This window comes from Anomaloglossus baeobatrachus, unplaced genomic scaffold (assembly GCF_048569485.1).
Source record: "Anomaloglossus baeobatrachus isolate aAnoBae1 unplaced genomic scaffold, aAnoBae1.hap1 Scaffold_218, whole genome shotgun sequence".
Classification (NCBI taxonomy): domain Eukaryota; kingdom Metazoa; phylum Chordata; class Amphibia; order Anura; family Aromobatidae; genus Anomaloglossus; species Anomaloglossus baeobatrachus.
The window spans coordinates 186,101-194,343 of record NW_027441988.1 but is presented as its reverse complement, the minus strand read 5'-3'; positions in this window follow the sequence as shown (position 1 = coordinate 194,343).

Sequence of the window (8,243 nt, the reverse complement as noted above, 5' to 3'; positions counted from 1 at the left end):
AGACATTTGCAGAGCGCATCTGCCTGCGTTGCACACTCCAACTAATTATAAGTAAGCCATTATACTAGCAAACACTCAGTGTACCTAGTGGCATCCTATACGTGGCTATTGGACCTTGCTATAGTCCCACTAGTGCCAAGACATTTGCAGAGCGCATCTGCCTGCGTTGCACACTCCAACTAATTATAAGTAAGCCATTATACTAGCAAACACTCAGTGTACCTAGTGGCATCCTATACGTGGCTATTGGACCTTGCTATAGTCCCACTAGTGCCAAGACATTTGCAGAGCGCATCTGCCTGCGTTGCACACTCCAACTAATTATAAGTAAGCCATTATACTAGCAAACACTCAGTGTACCTAGTGGCATCCTATCTGTGGCTATTGGACTTTGTTATAGTCCCACTAGTGCCAAGACATTTGCAGAGCGCATCTGCCTGCGTTGCACACTCCAACTAATTATAAGTAAGCCATTATACTAGCAAACACTCAGTGTACCTAGTGGCATCCTATACGTGGCTATTGGACCTTGCTATAGTCCCACTAGTGCCAAGACATTTGCAGAGCGCATCTGCCTGCGTTGCACACTCCAACTAATTATAAGTAAGCCATTATACTAGCAAACACTCAGTGTACCTAGTGGCATCCTATACGTGGCTATTGGACCTTGCTATAGTCCCACTAGTGCCAAGACATTTGCAGAGCGCATCTGCCTGCGTTGCACACTCCAACTAATTATAAGTAAGCCATTATACTAGCAAAAACTCAGTGTACCTAGTGGCATCCTATCTGTGGCTATTGGACTTTGCTATAGTCCCACTAGTGCAAAGACATTTGCAGAGCACGTCTGCCTGCATTGCACACTCCAACTTTTTTAAACTAAGCAATTTTACTAGCAAACACTCAGTGTACCTAGTGGCATCCTATACGTGGCTATTGGACTTTGCTATAGTCCCACTAGTGCCAAGACATTTGCAGAGCGCATCTGCCTGCGTTGCACACTCCAACTAATTTTAACTTAGCCATTATACTAGCAAACACTCAGTGTACCTAGTGGCATCCTATACGTGGCTATTGGACTTTGCTATAGTCCCACTAGTGCCAAGACATTTGCAGAGCGCATCTGCCTGCGTTGCACACTCCAACTAATTATAAGTAAGCCATTATACTAGCAAACACTCAGTGTACCTAGTGGCATCCTATACGTGGCTATTGGACCTTGCTATAGTCCCACTAGTGCCAAGACATTTGCAGAGCGCATCTGCCTGCGTTGCACACTCCAACTAATTATAAGTAAGCCATTATACTAGCAAACACTCAGTGTACCTAGTGGCATCCTATACGTGGCTATTGGACTTTGCTATAGTCCCACTAGTGCCAAGACATTTGCAGAGCGCATCTGCCTGCGTTGCACACTCCAACTAATTATAAGTAAGCCATTATACTAGCAAACACTCAGTGTACCTAGTGGCATCCTATACGTGGCTATTGGACCTTGCTATAGTCCCACTAGTGCCAAGACATTTGCAGAGCGCATCTGCCTGCGTTGCACACTCCAACTAATTATAAGTAAGCCATTATACTAGCAAACACTCAGTGTACCTAGTGGCATCCTATACGTGGCTATTGGACTTTGCTATAGTCCCACTAGTGCCAAGACATTTGCAGAGCGTATCTGCCTGCGTTGCACACTCCAACTAATTATAAGTAAGCCATTATACTAGCAAACACTCAGTGTACCTAGTGGCATCCTATACGTGGCTATTGGACTTTGCTATAGTCCCACTAGTGCCAAGACATTTGCAGAGCGCATCTGCCTGCGTTGCACACTCCAACTAATTTTAACTTAGCCATTATACTAGCAAACACTCAGTGTACCTAGTGGCATCCTATACGTGGCTATTGGACTTTGCTATAGTCCCACTAGTGCCAAGACATTTGCAGAGCGCATCTGCCTGCGTTGCACACTCCAACTAATTATAAGTAAGCCATTATACTAGCAAACACTCAGTGTACCTAGTGGCATCCTATACGTGGCTATTGGACTTTGCTATAGTCCCACTAGTGCCAAGACATTTGCAGAGCGCATCTGCCTGCGTTGCACACTCCAACTAATTTTAACTTAGCCATTATACTAGCAAACACTCAGTGTACCTAGTGGCATCCTATACGTGGCTATTGGACTTTGCTATAGTCCCACTAGTGCCAAGACATTTGCAGAGCGCATCTGCCTGCGTTGCACACTCCAACTCATTATAACTAAGTTGCATTGTCAGGGATATTTATTCTTTATTATTCTGCTGTTAATAAAGCTAGACCACCACTGCAATCTTCACCACCTCTCAATTTTTACTACCACATTTTCAGTCCACAATCTTGTCGCAATCAACATGAGTGGCAAAATGACAGATGCTGGTGGAAAGGGGAAGAGGCGTGGTGGAAAAGGCAAAAAAGGTTTTGTCTGTGGGGAAAGTGGCAAAGCTCCATTATCATCTGCTGAAGATAGACCATCTACCAGCAAAAGTAAGATGTCTACTACTTACCGTGGACAATCCGATGTGCTCCCTTTTTTACGGACACGAACAACAGGAAGAAAGGTAGATGATGGGCAAAAAAGGAAAATGCTTGAATGGATCTCAAGTGGTCCAACAAGTGCCCTCTCAGCCACTTCAAGTACCGCATCCAAAAAACACCAGTCCTCTGAGTTGTCATCCCAATCACACTTGATTTCTCCCAGCTCTGAAGTCTCCATCAGCCCTGCACAGTATGGTGGAACTGAGATGGCTGAGTCTGCAGAGCTGTTCAGTCACACTATAGCCTGGGAATCAGAGGTCTGCTCCCAAGCTACAGTGAGTACAGAACAGGAAATGGTCTGCAGTGATGCCCAGAACCTTTGTGACTCTGATTCAGGCCGTGAGGACCAAGTTTCTGAGCATAATGTTGACCCTTTGTCACAAACTGTAACACCTGTGGTTATAGACAATGAGGAACATACTGATGAAGATGAGACGCAGATACCCGATTGGGATGACAACTTAAATATTCGGTCAGGGCAAGAAGAGGCTCGGTCTGAGGGGGAGGGGAGTGCAAACACAACAATTGATGATGAAGTTCTAGATCCCACCTACTGTCAACCCCCAGTCAGGCACTCGAGGAGGTCAACAGAGGCGGTGGAGGAGGATGCAACCGACGACGAAGTTACCTTGCGCCTTCCTGGACAGAGTCGGAGCACTGGTAGCACGTCTACAACTGCATCCTCAGCCACCACTCTGCCTATGAGCATTATTCGGGGTGGATCAACAGGTCGCATGGCCTCTAAGCCTTGCCTAGCCTGGTCCTTTTTTGACATAGAAAAAGATCGCCCAAATCATGTGATATGTAAAATTTGTCATGATTCTCTTAGTAGAGGTCAAAACCTCAGCAGTTTGACAACTTCTTCCATGAATCGTCACATGAATAAATATCATAGGTCCCGGTGGGAAGCTCACTGTGCTGCAATGCTGCAAGAGCGAACCATCCACCGCCCGCCCCTTCCAGTGCATCCGCGCGCTCTTCATCTTCTAGGACTGTGGGGACAGCTGTCACACCTGTTTTTCCACGCCAAACTTCCACCACTGTAACCGCAACAGGCAGTTTGCTTGTAAGGTCGTCAGTTGGTTTGGAAGGGGAAACAAGTGAGTGTGTACAGCTCTCTCAGACATCGATAGCACCAACGTTGGATGAAGGCAACATCATGTCTCCGCCTGCACTTTCCTCACAAACCTGCATTTTTCCAGGGACACCCTACTCAACACCGTCTACACACAGCAGCCAGATCTCTGTCCCTCAGATGTGGTCAAATAAAAGGCCACTTCCTCCGACCCATGACAAAGCTAAGAGGTTGACTCTATCCCTCTGTAAGCTGTTGGCTACCGAAATGCTGCCTTTCCGCCTAGTGGACACACAGGATTTTAGAGACCTTATGTCTGTCGCTGTGCCCCAGTACCAGATGCCTAGTCGCCACTACTTCTCTAAGAAAGGTGTGCCCGCGCTACACCAGCATGTCGCACACAACATCACCGCTTCCTTGAGAAACTCTGTATGTGAACGGGTGCATTTCACCACCGATACTTGGACCAGTAAGCATGGACAGGGACGTTACATGTCGCTGACTGGGCACTGGGTAACTATGGTGATAGATGGTGAAGGGTCTGCTGCACAAGTCTTGCCGTCCCCACGACTTGTGTGTCAATCCTCTGTCTGCCCAAGTTCCGCCACAGCTTCTGCATCCTCCACCTCATCTGGGTCCTCCACCTCCGCCCCAAGCCTGCCTTGTCAGGCCACCAGCGTTCTCACTGCGCAGAAGGAATCACGCACGCCTCATTACTATGCTGGCAGCAGAGCGCAACGGCATCAGGCGGTCTTTAGCTTGACATGTCTTGGGAATAAGAGTCACACAGCTGAGGAGTTGTGGTCAGCTCTGCGGTCCGAGTTTAATAAATGGTTGTCTCCACTCAACCTGCAGCCTGGTAAGGCCGTGTGCGACAATGCTGCAAACCTGGGTGCGGTACTTCGCCTGGGCATTGTGACACACGTACCTTGTATGGCTCACGTGTTGAACCTTGTCGTCCAGCAATTTTTAACACACTATCCCGGCCTAGATGGCCTTCTGAACAGGGCACGAAAACTGTCAGCTCACTTCCGCCGTTCAAGCGCCGCAGCAGAGCGACTTGCATCGCTCCAGAAGTCTTTCGGCCTGCCGGTTCATCGCCTGAAATGCGATGTGGCGACACGCTGGAATTCAACTCTCCACATGTTACAGCGACTGTGGCAGCACCGCAGAGCCCTGGTGCAATACGTCATGACGTATAGCCTGGGCCAACGAGATGCAGAGGTGGGGCAGATCACCCTGATGGAGTGGTCTCAGATCAAGGACCTATGCACCCTTCTGCACAGTTTCGACATGGCGACGAATATGTTTAGCTCTGACAATGCCATTATCAGCATGACGATTCCAGTCATTTACATGCTGGAGCACACGCTAAACACTATTCGGAGTCATGGGGTGGGACAACATGAAGGGGAGGAACTACAGGAGGATTCATATGCGCAAGGGACAACAACATCACCAAGGTCCAGACGTTCATCATCACCAACGCAGCAGGCATGGGACCATGGGGAACAGGGATCGACAAGGGCGCATAGTAGCAGGCGAAATGTTGAGCAAGGTGCAGGAGAACATGAAGAAATGGAGGACGAACTGTCCATGGACATGGAAGACTCAGCGGATGAGGGAGACCCTGGTCAAATTTCAGTTGAAAGAGGTTGGGGGGAGATGTCAGAGGAAGAAAGAACGGGTAGCACCTCTATGCCACAAACACAGCGTGGACTTGGTCCGCATGGCTGCGCAAGACACATGAGTGCCTTTTTGTTGCACTACCTCCAACATGACAGTCGTATTGTCAAAATTAGAAGTGATGATGACTACTGGATTGCCACACTATTAGATCCCCGGTACAAGTCCAAATTTTGTGACATAATTCCAGCCATAGAAAGGGACGCACGTATGCAGGAGTATCAGCAGAAGCTGTTACTCGATCTTAGCTCGGCTTTTCCACCAAACAACCGTGCAGGTGCAGGGAGGGAATCTCCCAGTTGTAACTTGACAAACATGGGACGGTCTCGTCATCTTCAACAGTCTACCCGTACCAGTAGGACCGTATCTGGTGCCGGTAACAGCAATTTTATGGAATCTTTTCATAATTTTTTTAGACCCTCTTTTGCAAGGCCACCAGAGACAACAAGTCTGACACATACTCAACAGCTGGAGAGGATGATACAGGAGTATCTCCAAATGAACATCGATGCCATGACTGTGCAACTGGAGCCTTGCTCCTTTTGGGCTTCAAACCTAGAAAAATGGCCAGAGCTCTCCAGTTACGCCTTGGAGATTTTGTCGTGTCCAGCTGCCAGCGTTGTCTCTGAACGTGTATTCAGTGCTGCTGGGTGTGTGCTGACAGATAAGCGCACGCGTCTGTCCAGTGACAATGTGGACAGACTGACGTTCATCAAAATGAACAAGTCATGGATCCAGAAGGAATTTACTACCCCTGTGTCATCCTGGGGAGAGTAAATGCTTGTTGATTTGGAATGTGCTTGATGCAAATCAAAACATCCTGTTTGCAACTAGGGCCCAAGTGCTGCCACTGATGGGGTGGGTGTCTGTGTGGCCCAATTTTTGGAAAAAAGGGAGACTCCGCTTGGAGTAACCCTTGCTTGCTGTGTTTTTAAAAGAAGCCAAGATGAACAGAGCTGGGATCAGGAAAGACTTTGCTACCTACCCCGGTGTCATCCTGGGGACGGTTAAGAATAGCGTATTTTTGAATGTGCTTGATGCAAATGTAGCTGTGAAGTGTACAACTGGGGCACAACTGCTGCCACTGAAGGGGTGGGTGTGTGTGGGGCCCAATTTTTGGAAAAAAGGGAGACTCCGCTTGGAGTAACCCTTGCTTGCTGTGTTTTTAAAAGAAGCCAAGATGAACAGAGCTGGGATCAGGAAAGACTTTGCTACCTACCCTGGTGTCATCCTGGGGACGGTTAATTATGGTGTATTTTTGAATGTGCTTGATGCAAATCAAAACATCCTGTTTGCAACTAGGGCCCAAGTGCTGCCACTGATGGGGTGGGTGTCTGTGTGGCCCAATTTTTGGAAAAAAGGGAGACTCCGCTTGGAGTAACCCTTGCTTGCTGTGTTTTTAAAAGAAGCAAAGATGAACAGAGCTGGGATCAGGAAAGACTTTGCTACCTACCCCGGTGTCATCCTGGGGACGGTTAAGAATAGCGTATTTTTGAATGTGCTTGATGCAAATGTAGCTGTGAAGTGTACAACTGGGGCACAACTGCTGCCACTGAAGGGGTGGGTGTGTGTGGGGCCCAATTTTTGGAAAAAAGGGAGACTCCGCTTGGAGTAACCCTTCCTTGCTGTGTTTTTAAAAGAAGCCAAGATGAACAGAGCTGGGATCAGGAAAGACTTTGCTACCTACCCCGGTGTCATCCTGGGGACGGTTAATTATGGCGTATTTTTGAATGTGCTTGATGCAAATCAAAACATCCTGTTTGCAACTAGGGCCCAAGTGCTGCCACTGATGGGGTGGGTGTCTGTGTGGCCCAATTTTTGGAAAAAAGGTAGACTCCGCTTGGAGTAACCCTTGCTTGCTGTGTTTTTAAAAGAAGCCAAGATGAACAGAGCTGGGATCAGGAAAGACTTTGCTACCTACCCCGGTGTCATCCTGGGGACGGTTAATTATGGCGTATTTTTGAATGTGCTTGATGCAAATCAAAACATCCTGTTTGAAACTAGGGCCCAAGTGCTGCCACTGATGGGGTGGGTGTCTGTGTGGCCCAATTTTTGGAAAAAAGGGAGACTCCGCTTGGAGTAACCCTTGCTTGCTGTGTTTTTAAAAGAAGCCAAGATGAACAGAGCTGGGATCAGGAAAGACTTTGCTACCTACCCCGGTGTCATCCTGGGGACGGTTAAGAATAGCGTATTTTTGAATGTGCTTGATGCAAATGTAGCTGTGAAGTGTACAACTGGGGCACAACTGCTGCCACTGAAGGGGTGGGTGTGTGTGGGGCCCAATTTTTGGAAAAAAGGGAGACTCCGCTTGGAGTAACCCTTGCTTGCTGTGTTTTTAAAAGAAGCCAAGATGAACAGAGCTGGGATCAGGAAAGACTTTGCTACCTACCCCGGTGTCATCCTGGGGACGGTTAATTATGGCGTATTTTTGAATGTGCTTGATGCAAATCAAAACATCCTGTTTGCAACTAGGGCCCAAGTGCTGCCACTGATGGGGTGGGTGTCTGTGTGGCCCAATTTTTGGAAAAAAGGGAGACTCCGCTTGGAGTAACCCTTGCTTGCTGTGTTTTTAAAAGAAGCCAAGATGAACAGAGCTGGGATCAGGAAAGACTTTGCTACCTACCCCGGTGTCATCCTGGGGACGGTTAATTATGGCGTATTTTTGAATGTGCTTGATGCAAATCAAAACATCCTGTTTGCAACTAGGGCCCAAGTGCTGCCACTGATGGGGTGGGTGTCTGTGTGGCCCAATTTTTGGAAAAAAAGGAGACTCCGCTTGGAGTAACCCTTGCTTGCTGTGTTTTTAAAAGAAGCCAAGATGAACAGAGCTGGGATCAGGAAAGACTTAGCTACCTACCCCGGTGTCATCCTGGGGACGGTTAATTATGGCGTATTTTTGAATGTGCTT